Source organism: Stegodyphus dumicola, chromosome 2 (assembly GCF_044657685.1).
Source record: "Stegodyphus dumicola isolate Sdum_Otavi_A_Nest chromosome 2, ASM4465768v1".
NCBI lineage: Eukaryota > Metazoa > Arthropoda > Arachnida > Araneae > Eresidae > Stegodyphus > Stegodyphus dumicola.
The window spans coordinates 286,172,733-286,182,202 of NC_140769.1; the positions used below are offsets into that span (position 1 = coordinate 286,172,733).

The 9,470-nt window shown below is 38.5% G+C and overlaps 2 pseudogenes; both read right to left on the bottom strand.

Annotated features, from left to right (window-relative positions):
- Positions 1-459: 459 nt before the first annotated feature.
- On the bottom strand, positions 460-1,578 carry LOC146999011 (small subunit ribosomal RNA; annotated as a pseudogene).
- A 6,550-nt stretch (positions 1,579-8,128) lies between these two features.
- LOC146999012 (small subunit ribosomal RNA) lies at positions 8,129-9,184 on the bottom strand (annotated as a pseudogene).
- Positions 9,185-9,470: the final 286 nt, after the last annotated feature.

Consider the following 9,470-nt stretch of genomic DNA (forward strand, 5'->3'; position numbering starts at 1 on the left):
GTCATCTTTATTATATGGATCCCCGAGGGGTTCCATTTGCGTTCAAAAGTCTTATGAAAGAAATACCTCCCCTTGCGGGGAAGCACGGAGAAGCGTTCAATTCACGGAAAGTGACCCCACCAGAAGTCGACCGAAGTCGCGAGCTCTCCGTCGCTCTTCCTTCAGAGGGCCCCACCGGGATATCGTACCCGCGAGGCGGTCCACCAACTGTGGCGGTACTCATTAAACCTAGCATCGGACCCGAAAGTCCAACACCTCCCTCTTGTCGTCAATCTGCGACCGGGAAATTATACTAGGCACCTCGATGTGGGTACGAGACCACTTGGGATTTCAAAAATAAGCATTCAAAGTTTTTTTCTGTGCTTCCACGCCGCTCTGTGGCGCGCAGCACAGGGAAGGAAGGCGAACCCTCCTCCCCGAGTTTAACCAATGTTTTTGCCAGACGAATCTGACCATCGGTAATGATCCTTCCGCAGGTTCACCTACGGAAACCTTGTTACGACTTTTACTTCCTCTAAATGATCAAGTTTGGTCATCTTTCCGGCACGCCGACGCGACCCGAAAGCCGCTTCGAGAGCCAGTCCGAAGACCTCACTAAATCATTCAATCGGTAGTAGCGACGGGCGGTGTGTACAAAGGGCAGGGACGTAATCAACACGAGCTTATGACTCGTGCTTACTGGGAATTCCTCGTTCAAGGGGAACAATTACAAGCCCCTATCCCCAGCACGAAGGAGGTTCAACGGGTTACCCAGTCCTGTCGGACAGGGAAAGCACACGCTGATTCCTTCAATGTAGCGCGCGTGCGGCCCCGGACATCTAAGGGCATCACAGACCTGTTATTGCTCTGTCTCGTGCGGCTAAACGCCGCTTGTCCCTCTAAGAAGAACGTCCGACTCGAAGGATCGGAGCGTCTATTTAGTAGGCTAGAGTCTCGTTCGTTATCGGAATTAACCAGACAAATCGCTCCACCAACTAAGAACGGCCATGCACCACCACCCACAGAATCAAGAAAGAGCTCTTAATCTGTCAATCCTTCCTGTGTCCGGGCCGGGTAAGTTTTCCCGTGTTGAGTCAAATTAAGCCGCAGGCTCCATTCCTGGTGGTGCCCTTCCGTCAATTCCTTTAAGTTTCAGCTTTGCAACCATACTTCCCCCGGAACCCAAAAGCTTTGGTTTCCCGGAAGCTGCCCGGCGTGTCATTTGAGGAACACAGCCGGATCGCTGGCTGGCATCGTTTATGGTTAGAACTAGGGCGGTACAAATCTGGGCGCAGCCCCCAGTCCACCTAATCGACATAGATCGATCTTATGACCAACGGGGGCCCACCCCTCCAACCAACAAACTTGCCCAACGAGCCGGCCGTGCCCCTATAAAAAATATAATGACTCTCTAAAAAAAAAAAAGTAAACTACTCACAGAAATAAAAGACCTCAGGGAAACCAAGCCCAAGCTCCGGGCAACAAAAAAAAAAGTTAAAAAAAAACGCAAACAAAACAAACTAAAGATATACAAAATTATGGTTGCAAGCTTAAAATACACCCATACTCACTAAAAAGAACAGAGGAAAATAAGGAATTTAGACAAAGTTAGTATAACGCAAAAATAAAACAAACAACACATAACCATACATACGACACAGAACCAAACCACACGAGACAAAGCACCAACAGGTCCACGACTCTTTATTGGAAAACCCAACCACTCATAATTGCCACCAAAACAAATCACTACAAGGTCAAGCCTCGATTAACTCAGAAGGACCATTAACGACGCTGTCTCTGGGACGCTAGATCCCAGAGGCCCGAATTGCGAAAACATTGGTTTGCAATTTTCAAAGGAATGGAGATATTATTCAAAATATTACAAAATCATTTAAAAAAACCGTTTCAAATTTAAAAAAAAAAAAAAAGGGTACGATTACTCTAGCTATTAATTTACAAAATATCAATTATCATGGAACGGCTCTCCAATATATCCCGCTCAAATTTCCTCGCGATTTCCTAAACAATCCTAAAAAGCAAATCTCCAAAACCAAGAACAAAATAGTTAAAAATATATAGAAGTACATGTCTCGATATGTAGTAAGAAAAGAAAAGAAAGAAAAAAAAAACAAGACACAATAATCGTGAAATACATAAAAACAGCTCCAAAGGGTTGACAACACAATATAAATAGACCCTTTGTCTGTAAATTATTTACAAAAAAAACCCCTAAAATTAAAGTCATTTTAAAATACAATAAAATACAATAAAATGCAATAAAACTCCTGTCTTCAAACCATAATACCAATTTTCCTCCTATTATTATTTATGATTTTCATAATTTCCACAGCAAATTTTTCCAGTGTACTATGCTTTACATTTTCGATCTTTTTAACATTAAGTCTATCCCTCACCCTCTGAGTTAATTGACAGTGCTCGACGAAGTGTACTGCGTCGCCAGGAGTATTGCAAAATATACAGTTCTTATTGCCCTGGAGGTTAAAACGGCAAAGATATTCGGGAAATCTACCATGATCTGTTAGAATCTGATTTAAATCAATATTGTCGTAAATTTTCATTCTCTTTTTAATCTCTATTGTTTCTAAATAACGTGTTCTTTTCCAGGTGTTTTCCCATTTATTTTTCCATTCCATTATGTACTTCGTTTGAATCTTTGTGAACAATTTTTGTCTAGAATAGAGTAAATTAAATACAGCACCTTCCCCCAGGGCAGCCTCCTTAGCTAGTACGTCGGCCCTCTCATTTCCCCTATATCCCTTGTGTGCTCGAATCCAATGTAACTTAATATAGTGCATTTTATTCAAAACCAGAAAAATATCTTTAATTTCTTTAAAAATGTGATTCTTTGGCTCTGGTCGGGAGAGTGTCGCTAATACAGATAGAGCATCTGAGTAAACATGTATAATATATCTGACTTTGAGTTCAGTTTGGATCCACCTCAGAGCTTCTTTCAGTGCCAAGGTTTCAGCCTGGTATACAGAGTTTAATGTGTTCAACACGTACTTCTTTTTTTGGATTTCTATTCCGTGAAAATATACAACAAAGGCTGCACCGACACCCTCCTCGATCTCAGAGCCGTCAGTATAGATATCTATATCCCCTTCATTGACAATTATATCATCGTATGGTAAAAAATATAATTCGCTAGGGTTAATTTCATTAATATCATATCTAGACACATAATCTATTTCTATTTCTGTATTTTCACAATGCACTTTTTGTAACAAATTATTGCGCAGTAAAAATTTCTCATGATAAGTCTTATAGTGGATTGAGAGGGGAGGCTCACCAGCAAGCACACACAGAACCCCCGTCGAGACTGTTCTAAAAGCTCTTGTAATGGTCAGCAGCCAACTTCTCTGTAGAGAGTCTAACTTATTTCTAGTTCTAATAAGTTCCCCTGCCCGGACACCCCATGCGCCGACACCATACATGATTTTTGGTAATATAACATTAAGGTATATTTCTTTTAAAGTGCGACTTTTCTTTCCCAAGTTAGTAGTGTTAAAGGTATTCAAATAAAAAGTTAAAATCTGTTCAATACTTCTTTGTATGTGTTTAAAATGAGGAATAAAATTCAATTTTGTATCGATTATAACACCTAAATAGCACATATCTTCACCAAATTTAATGTTCTTGTTGTCAAATTTCAATTTAGGGGTCCGTACTTTTATACCATTTCTTGGGAAAAATAGTGCTTTAGTTTTTTGTAAGTTAAATTTAACATTATTGTCCTTACTCCATTTCATAAAAGTCTCATTTATTTCCCGAAAACTCCTTTCCATTTTCTCTAATGAGACATCGTAGGTCAAGACCAAGATGTCGTCGGCAAAGCAATAAATATCATTATTCGGCTTTTCTACTAGAATTTCGTTAACTATGAGGTTCCAGAACAGGGGAGCGCTACAGGAGCCCTGTGGGCAACCTTTTCCAATATTATAAGACAGATTACATGTAGTGTTGCCAACTGTAAAGATTAATCTTCTATTACATAAATAGTCTTTAATTAGTTCGAATAGCTGCTTAGTGATATTTAAATTTGAAATTATCCTAAGAAGTCTTGATCTATCAATTGAGTCGAATGCACCCTTTATGTCAAAAGAGACCATGGCCACGTGATATTCGTTTTTATAGGTCCTGATTTTTTTCATCACTTCATAGAGAATTAAGTCAGTTGATCTATTTCTTCGAAAACCGTACTGTTTTTCGCTTAAGTGTTTATCACGAGTAATTATGTAATTTAATCTTCTAGTAATTAACTTATCCAAGATCTTGGCGAAGGTCTTCAACAAACAGATCGGTCTATATCTATCTACGTCTTTAGGTATTAAGATCAGCTGACCCTCTTTCCATATCTCCGGAAAAATCCTTAAAACCAAACATTTATTGTATAATATTAAAAAAAAGGAGGTAAAATATTCAAATAAGCACTTAACAACAATGACACTTATCTTGTCTGGGCCCGGTGCCGAACGATCTCTTAACTCATGAATTGCAATATATATCTCCTCTATTGTAAAACTTTTCTCTTCTTCTGTTTCGTCCTTTCCAAAGTCCACATCCCCCAGATCTCTCTCCTCGCCCTCTTCAATATTCAAAAGTCCTCTAATAATTTCATCATATTTATCACTCAACCCAAGCTCTTCCTCATCATTCTCTCTCTTCAAGATCTCTTTTCTTCTTCTTTTTCCCGAGGCAATTCTATAAAATTTGTCATAATATAAGTTATTCCTCAGAAATAGCTCATCTCTATAGTTCCTTTTGACACTTCTGATTCTTTTCCTAAACCAGGCCCTAGTCTTCTTGTAATCCATTTTTCTTTGTATCTTTATTTCTTCAGGAATATCCTTGACCTGGAAGCTTTTCCTTAGAGCTCTGACTCTTCTCTTCAAAGTTGTCAGTTCGTCATTCCACCACCTAACCCTTTCATTTTTATCCTTCCCCTTCTTCTTTATTTTAAGGTATTGATCCATCTTTCTGATAATAAGGTTCTCAAGACCACGTACCATTTCATTGAGCTCCTCTGCACTTTTCGTCCTACAAATCTTAGCCTCCAGGTCCTCAATTTCTCTTTTGCTGCGCCTGATCATAAGTTGTATTCTTTGTTTGTTTCTAGAATATTTAGGTAATTCTCTATCCTCTATGTGTAAATCATAGAGACTGACCATGATATATTTGTGGTCACTAAGTGTATCTTCTTCCAAAACAGAGTACCCAGTCTTTGCGATATCCATTTCTGAGGAGCATAAAACAAGATCTGTCCATCCAGCTCCAACGGCCGACAAGAAAGTAGGTGTAAAGTCCTTAAAATTTAAAATCTTCAAAGAATTGTATATAATAAAATCGTAGGTCAATAGACCCCGAGCATCCAGCTCGTTTGCCCCCCAGTTAAAACTCTTTCCATTAAAATCTCCTAAAATAATAAAATTATAGCTGTATGAATTAAAAACATTCTCCAGTCTATGTAAGTAATCCTCCAGGTTTTCTGCCGGAGAAAAATAAACAGATATAATAGCTAATTTCTTTCCTTCAATAAAAACTGTAATGGCGACGATGCATTCAAAGATATGATCCACTATAAAATCAATGTTCTTATCTATCACTATAATAGCAGCTCTACCATTATTTTGATTAATTGCTCTCCACTCTCCACTAATGTGGGCAATTTTATCTCTTACATAATATGGCTCCTGCAGCGTTATAATATGTGGGGGCTCTTTCAAGATCTTATGAATTGCAGAGAGTTGGCATGCTGCCGCATTACAGTGGTTCAAGTTACTGTTTAAAATTTTTAAATTAAAAGCCTCCATGCAAAACCAAGTTAAAATGAATTTATACAGCTAAAAACAACCTTACAATTAAATACAAATGTCAAAACTTTCAATAAAATATGTATATATATGTACAATTAAAATCAATAAAACACAATATATATATGTGCAATTAAAATCAGTAAAACCAATATTTACAATTAAAATTCACTCACCAAATAACACTTCAGTGAGCTAAAAAAAAAAAATTTGAGTAAAATATATAATTAAAATCAATCAAGGTAAAACCAAGTTCACCGTAAAATCTCAGTTACCAAACACCTTTCCAAAATATTATTAATGAAATGGTCAAACAATAAAAGAGTTAAAAATACTCGAGGTGAGGGATAAGACTATGTGTACACTCTTCTGGATTACAATATTTAAAAAAAAAATATGTTTCCAATCTATTTGCACAACTAAAAATAATTAAATTAAAAGTCCCAGCCGACCAAATGTATAATAAAAATTTAAATATCCAAGTGATCCCTTATAAAAATCATTTCCTGAATGTACACTGGACATTCTCTCGAAAATGCATCATGATTTGCGTTGTACTTCATATTGAATCTCTTGTTATAATCTGTACAATTTATGCAGCATGCCTCCTCCTCTTTACAATTACCTTTTTCATGAGTTTTCGTACATTTACTACAGGCTGTCGAATTTCTACAATCCTTTTTAACATGGCCAAATGCCAAGCAATTGATGCATCTCTTAGGTCTTAAGAAGAGTCTGGCAGGGTAGGATTTCCAATCTACTAAAACTCTTTGGTCTTCAATGAAGGTCTTTTGACAATCACCAGTCACCATAAAAACCCGGTGAGAAACACATTTCTCAGTGGCACTAATTCTGAAAAGAGGTCTGGTACAGTTGCCTTCACAGTCACAATATCTGGTCAAACTTTGTTGAATCTTCTCATCCTCAACATCGTCTGAAACATTATATATAATTAAGCGTGGTCGAATAAATTTTCTCCTTCGAGGTGTGACTACATGATTCAAATTATCGTTCTTTTTTATTTCTCTTTCAAGGGTCTTGCATTCCTCTTTATTGCTCAATTGAACCACCATGGTTCCATCTCTTCTCAAATACGATTTCTTAACTGCTACGCCAATCTTCACCGGATTAATATTGCATTTCATCTCATCGTAAACGTCCACTCCTTCCTTAATTGGTTTTAAAATGATCTCGTTGTCCTCCCTACCGCTCTCTCTCTCTCTCTTTTCCCTTCTCTTACTTTTCACTTCCTGCCATTCCTCTCTCTGTTCACTTTTTCCATTCATCTTTCCTTTAACTTCTGAGACCTCTTCAATCAAAAAGTTAATTTTATCATCTAAATCATTGTATTTCTTCTCGCTTAAATTGTCTAAACATCTATTGGATACCCACTCTGTGATAAATAAAATTCCATTACTAAGGGACTCAACAAGAGCCTTTGGGATCCGTTTCTCTTTTAAATTTTCAACAATCCTATTCATCTGTTTAATCACGGATGCTATATCGTTTTTATTATCCATGACAATTGAGTCCAATGTATCTTCAGTATTAACTCTATTTTGTGACATTGTCGGCGATGGGACTTATAATAATATATTCACATAAATTACATGAACATATCAATTAAATCTAAATAGGAAGTTTATATAAAATCACTTTAAATCAAAACACTATTGTCTGTATAAAAAAATCTCCAACATTAATAGTACTAATGTAATCTGTGTTAAAAGTTCACTCTAAAATCTAGAAACTGTCGCTAAAATTAAATTTAAACACAAAATAATACAAAATTCGAAATTCGTCCATCGGGCGAAAAACATAAATAGTCAGTGCACCAACTTAAATACAAGTCTTTTCTAAAATAAAACTTAAATATCCAATTTTTCAATAATTTTCAGTTGGCCAAAAGTTGACATGCCCGTGGTGCAAAATCACAAGGCTCAAACCCAAACAAAACGTATCATCAAAATTTAAAATACAAATAATTTTAAAAAAAGGCCTTGAAAATGAATCAAATTCACTATGCAGATAGTACAAGGTGTGAAGAAACAAAATATCAAAGCAAAAGTACTTTACCAGATCGGTGTAAAGTAATGCAGGCCAAAACTTCAAGATCGTATGCAAATGAGCTCCTGAGTACACTTGAAATCCTAAAATGCTTGTAAATCAGTCAAAAATCCATGAATCTTTTAAAGTAAGATATCTTCACAAACCGGAAGGCCTGTAGATTTCAAATATAGCACTATTAAACACCAAAAATCAATATGCACGAAGATACAACTCTTTCTACACAAGCGCAACAAACACTGCAAACATCATGGCCGACAGTTACGGTCAGAACTCAGAGCTAGGGCGGTATCTGATCGCCTTCGAACCTCTAACTTTCGTTCTTGATTAATGGAAACATTCTTGGCAAATGCTTTCGCAGTAGTTCGTCTTGCGACGGTCCAAGAATTTCACCTCTAGCGTCGCAATACGAATGCCCCCGTCTGTCCCTCTTAATCATTACCTCGTATTCCGAAAACCAACAAAATAGAACCGAGGTCCTATTCCATTATTCCATGCACCATTATTCAGGCGTCACGCCTGCTTTGAGCACTCTAATTTTTTCAAAGTAAACTTGCCGGTCACCCAAGACAACCGGTGAAGATCATCAAAGGAAACCGGCTGGCTGTTCAGAACAGGCAGTAACCACCGGTAGGCGGACCACCCGTCTGGAACTGAGATCCAACTACGAGCTTTTTAACCGCAACAACTTTAATATACGCTATTGGAGCTGGAATTACCGCGGCTGCTGGCACCAGACTTGCCCTCCAATTGATCCTCGTTAAAGGATTTAGAGTGTACTCATTCCAATTACGGGGTCTCAAAAGAGTCCCGTATTGTTATTTTTCGTCACTACCTCCCCGTTCTGGGAGTGGGTAATTTGCGCGCCTGCTGCCTTCCTTGGATGTGGTAGCCGTTTCTCAGGCTCCCTCTCCGGAATCGAACCCTGATTCCCCGTCACCCGTTACGACCATGGTAGGCGCGTAACCTACCATCGACAGTTGATAAGGCAGACACTTGAAAGATACGTCGCCGGGACGAGCCCGTGCGATCAGCCCAAAGTTATACAGAGTCACCACATGATACGGACACGAGGTCCGATTGGTTTTGGTCTAATAAAAGCGCTCGTCCCCAGAGGGTCGGAGCTCTGCTGCATGTATTAGCTCTAGAATTGCCACAGTTATCCAAGTAGTAAGGTACGATCCAAGGAACCATAACTGATTTAATGAGCCATTCGCGGTTTCGCCTTAATACGGCATGTACTTAGACATGCATGGCTTAATCTTTGAGACAAGCATATGACTACTGGCAGGATCAACCAGGTAGCTTTTTTACGTTCATAGAACGTTCGAGCTGCGAGCAACTCGAATCCACCAATTTCTTAGCGCACACCTTGGAAAATGCGCTGGGAGCCGTTGTCCAGGCGGCTCCCTCTTTTATTTCATACGCACAGATTTATAATCTCGTGCTTTCGGTTATAATCTCGTGCTTTCGGTAGCGGTTCAAAACTCACTACGTCCTCCACGGCATCAGCGCCGGGAGGTGAGCCTTCGTGGGCATCGAGAGGCTATTTTTACTGCGTTGGACACAGATTCAAAAGGTCCCGTGTTT